This window comes from Hydra viridissima, unplaced genomic scaffold (assembly GCF_058129835.1).
Source record: "Hydra viridissima isolate aposymbiotic clone 2 unplaced genomic scaffold, HvirCarnegie_v1 scaffold_5, whole genome shotgun sequence".
Taxonomy (NCBI): domain Eukaryota; kingdom Metazoa; phylum Cnidaria; class Hydrozoa; order Anthoathecata; family Hydridae; genus Hydra; species Hydra viridissima.
In genome coordinates this window covers 5,232,821-5,244,992 of record NW_028324304.1, presented here as the reverse complement: position 1 = coordinate 5,244,992, position 12,172 = coordinate 5,232,821, and the positions used below count along the sequence as shown (strand labels likewise).

General features: G+C 31.9%; 1 pseudogene across 1 annotated transcript; it reads left to right on the top strand.

Annotated features, from left to right (window-relative positions):
* Positions 1-2,928, top strand: LOC149888133 (uncharacterized; annotated as a pseudogene). The gene is made up of 3 exons (XR_016452921.1): positions 1-385; positions 523-2,411; positions 2,625-2,928. The product of XR_016452921.1 is annotated as an uncharacterized LOC149888133 (transcript).
* Positions 2,929-12,172: the final 9,244 nt, after the last annotated feature.

The following is a 12,172-nucleotide window of genomic DNA, read 5'->3' as shown; positions in this document are numbered from 1 at the left end:
TTTATAAATATAACTTTATTTTTATTTTAATCATATTGTTTGTGTTCAAGTGTACTTTGCTCATTAGGAAAATTGTATTGAAGATTTCTTCTATTTAAGTGTTTAGATTATAATTCCTCATTATAGTTTTATATGGATAACAAAATCAATTGTTCATTTGTAAATGATTATGGAGCTTGTTATAAACAATCATATACCTAAGTAAGAAATCTGATTGAAGATATTGACAGGAATGATCTTAAATTACTTGTAAAATGAACAAACTTGAAAGAAGAACAAATTACTAGTATATGCACACGTCATTGTGATATGTTAATAGTGAGATATAAGAGTAATCAGAAAAGTTGCTGTAATCCATTTCTGACTCACAAAAAAGCGTGTAGAGGTAAAAGTTTATCCATTTACATTTTAATGGGTAATACCATTCTTAATAAGTTGTTTATTAGGATTTGTTCATTGTTTTATAATATTAGTATAATTAATGTTATAGTATTTGAGTAATATAGTACATTTTCTTTTCAGCATCTCTACGTGTGATTATAATGCATACTGTACTAGAAGCAGAAACCATAGGTTTAAATCATATACCTGGAAAAAAGTTGTGTCCAAGCTATCAAAGTAAAGTTATGAAACATTTATCAAAAAGTATGAGTGAAAATGATGAAGATTTTGATATTGTTAGTGAAGCATCCATTCAAAATAAAAAAGAGGGTGTAAATACACACTTTACAGTTGCTGGAATATCTCCTATTAAGGTCAAAGGATTGCATAAGTCAGGTAAAATTAGAGAAAGTAAACGAAAATTGACAGCATTAACAACCTCCATTAAAAAAAAAAAGTAGCCACTTCCCTTAATATACCAGAAGAAAGTTTTGAAGAACAGTCAGGTTTCGGTAATGAGTATATGGAAAAGGCAAACTTGTTTGATAACATAATAGTATTGTAAGCTAATAAAATTGCAGAGTCTACAGCAACATCTAAAAAAATACAACTGACAACTCTTGCTCCAACTGACTGGTCAATAAAAATAGTTTCTGAAATATTACATGTACAAACTATGTAGCTCGAACTGCACGTAAATTAGCATTAGAAAAAGGTATTTTAGCCATGCCTAATCCTAAATTAGGGAAAGTTCTTCCAAATGTAACAGTTCAACTGGTCAAGTCTTTTTATGAAGATGATGAATATAGTCGTATAATGCCTGGTAAAAAGGATTATGTAAGCATAAAGAAAAATGTTCACATGCAAAAACATTTGCTGTTATGTAATTTAAAGGAATTGTTTGTTGCTTTCAAAACCATGAACCCAGAAATAAAAATAGGGTTTTCAAGGTTTTGCACATTGCGACAAAAATGGTGTATTACTGCTGGTGCTTCAGGAACACATTCAGTATGTGTCTGTGCTATTCATCAGAATTTAAAACTGCTTTTACATCCTCTTGGTGTGACATATAAAGAACTGTTACCTTATTTTGTATGTGACATGACTAATAAAGACTGTATGATGCGTAAATGTGAAAGATGCCCAGCAACTATGAATGCATTGGTTGAAAAACTTTATAATTTAATTGGAGAGTTTGAAGATGACGATGAAGTAGAATTTGATCAGTTGACAACAACAGATAGGTCAAACTTAACACATAATAAAGAGCCAGTGTCTGAATACATTGATTTAGTATGTAAAAAACTGACTAAACTTGCACCACACTCATATTTACCTAAGAATCAAGCATCATACCTGAGATCAAGAAAGGAAGATATGAATGAGTTAACATCATTATTTCTGGGTGATTTTTCAGAAAACTATAAATTTGTAGTTCAGGATGAAATACAAAGCTTTCATTGGACAAATTTACAATGTACACTACATCCTGTGATTATCTATTTCAAAAAAGAAGGTTTTTTCAATCAAAAATCTTTTTGTATAATTTTAGATGATATGATACATGGTATGAACATGGTTTACAAAATTATTGATGTTGTCAGCAATGATATTAAAACAAATATACCTCAAATAAAAAATATTGAATACTTTTCGGATGGGTGTGCAGGTCAATACAAGAATTGTAAAAATATTTTGAATCTTTGTTTCCATCTTGAAGATTTTTGTCTTTCTGCTAAATGGAACTTTTTTGCAACTAGTCACGGTAAGCAACCTTGTGATGGGATAGATGGTACAGTCAAACGTTTAGCAACACTAGCAAGCTTGCAAAGAGATATGGGTAATCATATTTATCTCCACAAGTAATGCTCAAATATTGCAATGAAAATGTTGAAGGTGTACATTTCATTAATATATCATCAGAAGATTTAACTTTGGTGAGAAACACTCTTAAGGAATGATTGGATACTGCAAATACCATACCTGGAACACGTAGTTTCCATCAGTTTGTACCACTTGGCCATCAAAAGGTTAAAATATATATATTTAATATACCTTTTATCATCTTTAAAAAATATGCATAATTTTTTATTGATAAACTCGAATAGATTTTTTATTTGTGTGAAATCGTCCTCAAAAGTATTTTTGTTTTATTTTGGACTTACAATTTTTTTTTAATGCCTTTAAAAAAACATGTTTGACAAAATAAGTAAAACGGAATAAATGTTGCTTTTTTTTTCTAGATAGGTGCAAAGCTATGCAGTGTTGATGAAGATTTTGCTTTCATTCATGATTTTGGAAACATCCCTGTAACAACTGTATACTTAGTACCAGGTGATTATGCCTGTGTTTCCTGAGTAAAAGTGGTGGATTTAGCCAAAGACGACTTGAAAAAAATTGTTCTCCTTAGGAAATAGAGATTTTTTATATTTAAACTAATTTCAAGTTTGTTGAGTCTGATATGTCCTATCCATACTTTTTTTTAATCTTTTATTTTTTGTACAATTTAAATAATGTGAATGAAAAGCATATATAAAATCATTTAAATTGAGTATTCATTTTTCAAAAGGTTTTTTTATACCTTATTATTTTGTTCTAAAAAATTAATAAAAATAATTAAGTCACTAAACTATTAATTTCTAATTTGATTAATTTGTAGAAAATTGGGATAGATTGCCTGATTTTTAAAATATCAAAAAATTTTGTGTTCATATCAAACCTTAACAACTCCTCAAGTAAACGTAAGGCCAAAACAAAATTGGTTCGTAAAGTAGATATATGTCTAATCTTTAAGAAAATTAAAACCAAAAGTTTTTTCTATCAGTCAGATTTTTTCTAGAGGTATAGTTGTCAATGCTCTTTTTTATTATAATTAGATGGTGCGTTTTGTAGATCTTTAAATAAACTGTATTTTGTTGTTTTGAGAGATACAAATCTATAATTTTCAGATTAAGCAGGATTCAAACTCCTTTGGTACCAAATTTTAGCTTTGCAAAATTACTACAAGCACCTTATAAGGGTAATAGTAAAAGGACACATTTCCGGCACTTTTCCCCCCTTACTTTTCAGTCAAAATCAAACAAACTTCAAGTTGTTGTAAATCCTAAACGGATAAGAATTTTATAAAAAAAATTTACAGTCTTTCCTAAGTTATGTGTCTTTAAAAATTTTTTTGAAAATTTTTTACCCTTTTGACAGTTTTTGACTACCAGCGTACCAATACTGAACACCGTAGTGCTGGGACGAATAATCATTTCATATTTCAACGATTGACATGGAATATTTACATTGAAGACTTAATTTCTCAGAGTCAGTGCTGATGACAAGCCGTGACCGATCAGCAAAGACAATATCACATTTAAGCCGAATGAGGCAGGATAGAAAGGCTCTTGGCTGGTTAAGAACTCAAAATCAAGAAGTGTACAGAATCGTTTTTTTTTTGCCAAATACAGCTTTCAGTCCAGAAGCGGCAGCAACGTTTGCACCACAATAGAGCAGAGTTAGATTTCCCTGCAAAGCTTGGTTGTTACAATCTTGTTAGAACCTACAGATAGTAAACCTTTGTACTTTTATTAGATACAATTCTCGAACTTCTCAATATTTACCACAGAAACTAAGGCTCTGTATCTCCTGCTTCTGCATACGTATGCTCGATTATTCTAGAATCCACGAAGTTGTAAACAAACCTGGTGTTCTTATCAGTCCCGCGTTTGAGCGTTACGCCGTATAGAAGCTTCCCTGTACCTGTCACTACAGCATGGTTTTTTTTAGATTTTGGATGCGGATTAAAAGCGTCTGGCCAGTTGGTGTTGCTTCTTGGATTCTCAGAGATGGTGATTACCTTACGCTCACCCTTGAAAACATGTAGCAACTGATCGAAATGGGTTTAATCTAGTACCATATGTTGATAAACTTGAAGCCATTTTACCAATGTGTATTTGTACTCAAAATTTTAGTTACACCTGTCATGGCTGAAGGCGGTAGTGACATCACTGCACTAGAAAGCTCAGGTATTGATTTTGAATATGATAATCTTGCAGAAAAAAATGGTTGGATACGTCTTTGATATTCTTTTCGAATACAAATATATATTCCATAAAAAGTATATATTTAAAAAAAAGTATATATTTCAGACAACAGCTCAGGAGATAAATACATAGATTACACAGATTGATGTGTGTGCTGATGATACTATAGATAAACTATAAAATTACCTCGAAACACTATCCGAACTTTCTATGGGTAAAAGATGTCCAGTGTATAATGATAAAAAAGAGTTTTGTATCCAACAAATCCTCCCATGTCTGGAGAATATTAAGTATACTTCAACCATTACGAGATTTAATAAAGGGGCTAGTAAAAAAATTCAAAGGGAACTAGAACGAGAAACTGTCAGGAACTCTTATAAAATATATGCATAAATGAAGATAAAATAAAAGAAATGAAGTCGGAAGAAACTTCTATAGGCGAAAATATTGAGACCCTCGATGAGCTTAAAAGATGAGCAAATCAACTTGCAGAAAAGGAATCGCAAAAAAGTAGAAGCTAAAAAGGCTTCTCTAAACAGAAGTAAGTCAGAACTTAAGAACAGAACTTAAAACTAATTCGAAAATATTTTTAATTTAATGGGAATAATTACAAGTGAGCATGAGCTGCTCTGAGAAAAAACTGGCGTCAACTTTTGTGAAGAGGGGTTTACAATTAGTGCACAAATCAAAATTATTGGTACAGCGGATGTAGGAGTAAAAGCCGACGCTGTGTCTGAAGCAGCATTTCGTCAACTCTGCCAGTTCCACCAGTTTCATTGGCTCCCCAGATCCACCAATCAAAATCATCAGATATTCTCTATAACCTAAAGACTGCACTCAGTTCCTTTCAGATAAAAAGTTCCCACTACTCTACCAGGAAGTATTGTCTCAATCATTTCGTGGATCTTTTATATTTAGTTGAATTCTGATCTTTGGATGAGAGCCACCGCAATCTTTGGGAAAAGATGGAAAATCTGGTCTTTGTGAAACAAGTAGCTATTAGGAGATCAGCCGAAGCCTTCTAGACTCAAAAAGGTGGATTGCAGACAATTTCATCATCACCAGAGCCTGTGGGCATAGTTTCATTTCACGCGAACAGGCTGCAAATACGACAAGGGCGGCAATCCAATTTGTCTATTTTGCTGCCTCTATAACTGTCTCTGTGAGATGGGGCTTTCAACGCGCGGCTTATTGTCCGGTAAAACACCCATCAGTTCTTCGCAAACTAACCCGCGTGGTGGTCCATTTGCTCGATCATATAATGCAGGCTAATTTTTTTCACATTGAATCACATAAATAACATTTTGTGAACATACAGGGTCGGGGGCACGACGAAGTCAGCTTTCGAGTTGGCCAAGTTTAAACAAATACCAAATGATTAATGATGATGGATATAACAGTTTTTCTAGTCCTACAATACTTCTATATGTTTTAGAGGTAGCAGGATCAGAGGGTTTTTGGGTGGCCAATATGGTCCTAATTGTCTCTGAAGGCATTTTCCCCATCAGATGTGTTAGCTTATTGTTGAGTGTACGTAAAACTTTAGTAAAGCTCACACCCATTAATTGCTAAGGTTGGATGAGCCTCTAGCATTCAGCAAAAACTCTTGTGCATATTGATGTCCCAATATTCGCTTAGCAATGCCCGGTTGAATCTCTTTACAATGCTTTTGTCTTTATGCATCTATCTTTCCACGACACACATGAACTCGCAACCTGGGTAAACCTGTTGCAAGTTGGGCCAAGTAAGAGGACCTTGCTTATATATTCTAGTCAAAGCTGCAGCAACTTCAGCAGAACACCTCTCCGTCAGGACTTCAGCCTCGTTACATCATGAGGCATGTTGATTAAGGTAAGGGTCTATTTAAAAGTTTTGCGGCCTACCTTATCATATGGCAAAAACAGTCAATTGGCCTGAGGATCCGGTCGCACTTCATTGGACTTTAGTCTATTATACTGCTACCCCCTTTAGCCGTGCGTTCGCAACCCCATACGAAATGGGGAAAGAAGGAAGGAAGGGGTTTATGAGTAGAGGTTAACAGTCAGATTACAAGAAAGTTGCGAAGAGAGTAATTAGATTTTTAGGTGGATATGTGAAAATAAAGGATCGTTAGAAAAAAGAAGGAAGAGTAAGAAATATTATTTTCACGATGTAAGCATTTTATTTAAATGGAAAAGAGTGTTGTTATTAAAGTTAAATGAAAAAATATCGTGCGGAAAGAAAAGCACGTCCGTAGTTAAGTCGGAATGCTAACATTACACAAAACCATAAAACATTACAACCTTATTATACTAAAGCTTGGTTTCCAATAGTTGTAGAAATACCGTACAACAATCGTGCAACATTCGTTTGATTTGTTGTGCGGTAAATTGTTGTGCAACGCAATGTTTCCGAAAAAACAGATGGTAAATAAAAATTTCCCTTATTAAATGCTCTACCAAATGTGCTTGCATTTAAAATAGTAGCATCATTATCCCTTCCATAAGCCCCAATATCAACCATTGTAAAACAATATTTAGTATCACAAATGGCTAATAAAATCATGCTGTAAAATCCTTTGTTGTTGTAAAAAGAAGAACCTGATTTTGCAGGAGCCTCAATGGATACATACTTTCCATCAAAAGCTCCTATACATTGTGGAAAATTCCAATTCTGATAAAAGTCTTTATTTATATTTTGCTATTCTTTTATGTCATTTGGGGCTCTAAAAAATATTTTTTTGAGAACTTCCCATATAGCACAACAAGTTTCGGATTTTCAACAAGTTTGAAGATCCGATTAATTACAAGAGGTGTTCAAGTCTGTTAGGAGTCATTCTTACGTATCGATAAAAAAAAATTCCCTATCAAATAGAATCATTTCTTGCACCAAAGAACTAAACGCACCTTGCTTAACGCGTTTTTTAAATAGTTCTCTGACCCAAAACTTATACTTTCATTTTTTTTACGCTTTTTCGGCGTCTTAAAATTAAGAGTATAGCAAAAAGTCGATAATATAGAAAGAGATTTTTTTTATGATGGCCATTTTTTGTTTGTTTACACTGTTTTTTTGAAAGATTTTTGCGCTTATTCAATGCAATGGAAACATTGCGTTGCACAACAAATCACCGCACAACAAATCAAACGAATGTTGTATGATTGTTGTACGATATTTCTACAACTATTGGAAACCAAACTTTATACAACCTACACTAGAAATGTTTCCATTATAAAATAAAGTTGTTGTGCAACTGTTGTACGACATTCCTACAACTATTGGAAACCAAGCTTAAGGGTCTGCGTCTCGGAATCGTATTCTCGAACTGAACCGGGAAAAGCGTAACGAGACGAGAAATTTCCCGGAAAAAAATAACGAGACAAAGGAAACGATTGTCCCGGAATAAAGTTATAAATCGAGACATAAATTTTTTCTTGGAATTTAAAAACTGTGTCCCGGATAATTACGAAACGTTACGAGACAGATCAATTATATTAACTAGATATCTAACTCGCGCTTTCACAGTGAAGAAAATTTTTTGCCAACCAAGTTTATTTTGCCAGCCAGAAATGACGCGTAGTATATCAAAACAACAAAAAAAATGGCAATAAACCCCTCACAACTTTTTTGTAAATATAGTGCCCTTTTTTAAATAATATTAAATTAGAATGATCATTTATTTAAAAAGTAAAAACAGTTTTTTAATAAAACTTATATTTTACATTTTATGGTTAAAAAAAGTTAAAAATTTTAATATTATATTCAAAGAAATCTAAAAAATGAGAAACTTTTATTTAGTAAAAATGGAGAACTTTTAATCTAAATTTAAGTCTATATTTACTTTTAAGATAATCTTGTAACTTTATATATTTTTTGAAAAAATACAAATGTCAATGAACCCATAAAAACCTTGTCTTCCGACATTTTTTAACAGTGATTTATTATATCAAAATAAATGAAAATGGCGGAAAACAAGGTTTTTATGGACTCATTGACATTTCTATTTCTTGAATTTGAGTTTTTTACTTGTATGGCTTGTTTCAACATCTCAAATATAGTTTCAAGAAACATATTTTTGTCATCATATGCTACTTAGAAATTTGTTAAAATGTTTTAATTTGAATAATGATTTACTATTCAAGAAGTGTTGGATATTTGAAATAGCATTACTTAACAGCTTCAGTATTTCCTGTAATATACAAGTAACATTATTTACTTAAACATTATAGGGAACGTAATGTGATAATTGTCAAAGAAGTTATGACATAAAATGTTAAACAGTGTAAAGTAAAAAATGATATAAAGTACTCAAAAATGTTTTTGATATATGTTAATGATTTTAAAAACAGCAACAACAAAAAGATTAGATCTTATCCCGAATATACGTGAAGTAGAAGTGGATAAATATTTAATTAAGAAATTAGCAAATAGAACATAAATTAATGCTACTTTAGAAAAATTATTTCAAAAGTGAAGAAAAAAACTAAAACAACGTGGTAGAAATTATGATTCTTTTATATAAAAAGAATACCAATGCCTTCAAGAAAATCTTATGACCAATAAAAGAAGCCATTTTGGTTCTGGAAAACCCCATAAACAATGGGTGGTCCTTGGAGAGCAAAGGAAAAGAGAAAAAATAAAAGAACTAGGTATTGAACATCATGCTCTATTGTTAGTCTCTGCAAGAATTACACTTTTTAATAAAAGTCAAGTGTTTTATAGATCAAAAAAGTTAAAGACACTTTGGATAACCTTTCCCTTAAATATGAGTGCAAAACAAACTCTTGCATTAAAAGTGAATACTGACCTCAGCGGTAAACAATATTAAATAATCAGAAACTTAGCTCTTGGACACATACTTATCCCCTACTTCCAATACATTTTAGTGGAAAGAGTTACATACTATCCCAGAAATATTTTTTTCCCCTGATTTCAGTTGCTACCATTAATTTTTATAAAGCTGCGTTTATATTGATGGTATAACAATATCAATAATAGCAGCTGAAATAAATAATGGTAATTGTGCCAGAAACTCATTTTTTCAAATTTCACATTAAGGATTAACAAGTATGTCTCATTATGTCTCGTTATGCCCCGTTAAAAAGATGTAAATTCCGAGAAATTGTAAAGCTCCTATTTTGTCCGGGACATCTCGTCTCGTCTCAGTATCGTCCCGGATTTCGAGTGAAAATTCAAAACTGTCTCGATATTTATCGCTAATCGGGACAAAGCTTTTAGGATCGTCTCGTCTCGAATAAAAAAAATAACGAGACGCAGACGCTTATATTATACACCTAATTCTCCTAAGATAAAAACCACTAACATTATCAAATACTACACCGATGATTTTTTGGTAATTCCATCTATCATACTTATTTAAAAAATCGAATTCAACAAGTATAAAATTGCCATTTAAAAGTTCAGCTTTCACCACTGTTAACTTACTCATTTCTTTATTTACGTCATGTTTTGTAGTAGCAATTCTCTCCTTACTCTCTTTGATAAATTGAAGGATAAATGGCCTATAGAATCGAATACTTTGAGACGTTGTATTATTCCTCACAATATACTTTTGATCGTTACGCATAAACATCTGAGTTGAAGTTAATAAAAATATGTCTAATTCATCTTTCTGGTAAATTTTGATGAATTGAGAATACCAAGTTGAACCATCCATACTCCAGCTATTTAGGAGACCCTGATTATCTCAGCATTAATCTTCCAAACGATTTACTCCACCATATCTTTCAAAAGCGCAAGTAATTTTGCTCCAATATTTTTGTTGCAGCATTTTTAACAAACATGTTAGAAGTGACGCAGTATTTTTTTACTGCCTCAAAAAAAAACGTGAGGGGAAAATCTAGTAGGTGATTAGTGTCGCATAATTTTATATCCAGATCTACACATAACTGTGGCATAATTTCATACCCAGATCTACACATTCTGTTTTCACGAAAAGCACGTTTTCAATCATCAATCTTCGTTAATTAGTCAATTGAGTGTAAAGTTTTGGATAAAACATTAACAATATTATGGTCCTATCTACAACATATTGTTTAATGAATTCTTCGATGTCAAAGTTTCAATCAAGCCAACTCCCAAATCATGGTTCGAGTCTGTCTGAAATCTTTGCTTTGACATTACATAAGCACATAGACTGTCTCCTTTGTTCTTACATCAACTATAAACAAGTATAAACGAGTATAAACAAGTTCTTCAATTTGAGATAAGCGGTTGTTGGGTGTTCCAAAACTATCATCGGTTTTCAATAGATGAAGCAAAAGCATCTTCAGCCGTTCAGTGTTTGGAAGAGTGGGTTGTAGAAGGTCTGATTACAGCATCGTCATTCAATACAACAGCTTTTAACATTGGTCATTGTTCTGGTACACATTTTAATTAATCGAGTTAAAACGGAATTAAGATCTTGTTTATCTGGCATGTTATCAGTTGCATCAGTAGAATCTTTTGTAGCACCATTTTGTTCTGACATCCTGAAATTCGGTTGAGGATTATAAGCGGAAAAAGAGATGGCTACAGGGATTTTCTTGAGTTTTAAGTTGTGTTTCTTGGAGATGTCTTAATTTGCGGAATAAATTCTGACTCATTTTTCCAACTATTGAGATATCCACATAACCCCATTTCAGCTGCTACAAGCTAGAAGGGGACATACTCTTATCCACCCACTTTTGCATTCCCTCTTTAGTTACATTACGCTGATGCTTCAGATTGTTATTAAGCTAAAATATCTTTCAACGTATAAATTTATCGTCCCGGTTTTTAACTTTATTCCGGGACAGTTTATTCGTCAATTTTTTCCGGGACATTTCTCGTCTTGTCATGCCGGTTCATTTCGAGAAAACGATTCCGAGATGCAGACCCTTGATTAGCGGTTAAAATTTTTTTTTCGTAAAATAAAATATCTTCTTTCTATGAAAAAAAGTCACTTTTAGATGTGTTCAGCATCTGCATAAGCATCTAGGTTACTTTTAATCATAGCGAAACCTCTAATTCATATAACAAAATAACAAGATACTGTTTATTAAATTAGGATCTTTGCGCGTCTTACCAATTTTATAATACGATTAACGTTGAACTTGATAATCTTTTTTAAATAGACGCAAAAAAAGAAACGGGAGAATGCTAATAAACCCACTAGATCTTTTAATTCTGATTGCAAAAAGCTTTGACGTAATTTTTGATTTCTCTTTTACTTAGTTTAAAGTGGTGTACAACTTCTTTGTTTTTATTTGTGATCCTTTTTTTTTAAAAAAAAAAAATTAACTGCTTCTAATAAGTATATACTTCTAAAAACATTAAGCCTCGGCGTTTTTCAGTTTATAACGAATATTTTCGAATGGAAAAAAAACTTCTTTATTTTTCATTTGAATTAAATCGAATTTAAAACACTTTTTCTAAAAGAAAAATTTTCGAAAGTTTATTTTATTTCAACCCATCGAGATTGCTATTCAATTAAAGCCGTTAAACGGTTAGTAATCGAACAGCATTACAAATTAGTTAATTATTCTTGTTATAATAGCTGCTTTATCAACTTTCTAGCTAAAGTAACTACTTTATAAAGAAGCTTAACGGTTAAACCTATTTTTATAACGTATTTCAAATTACAAATTAAGTATGAGTATATATTTGGTCTCACGAAAAAAGTTGCTGCTTTAAACGCACAGAGTTCTATATTAATAAACTTCAGAAAATTTATCTTAACATTTTGATATTTAATTTGGTAACCAAACATTGATGCTTACGAAAAATAACGTATGTCATTAGTTAAT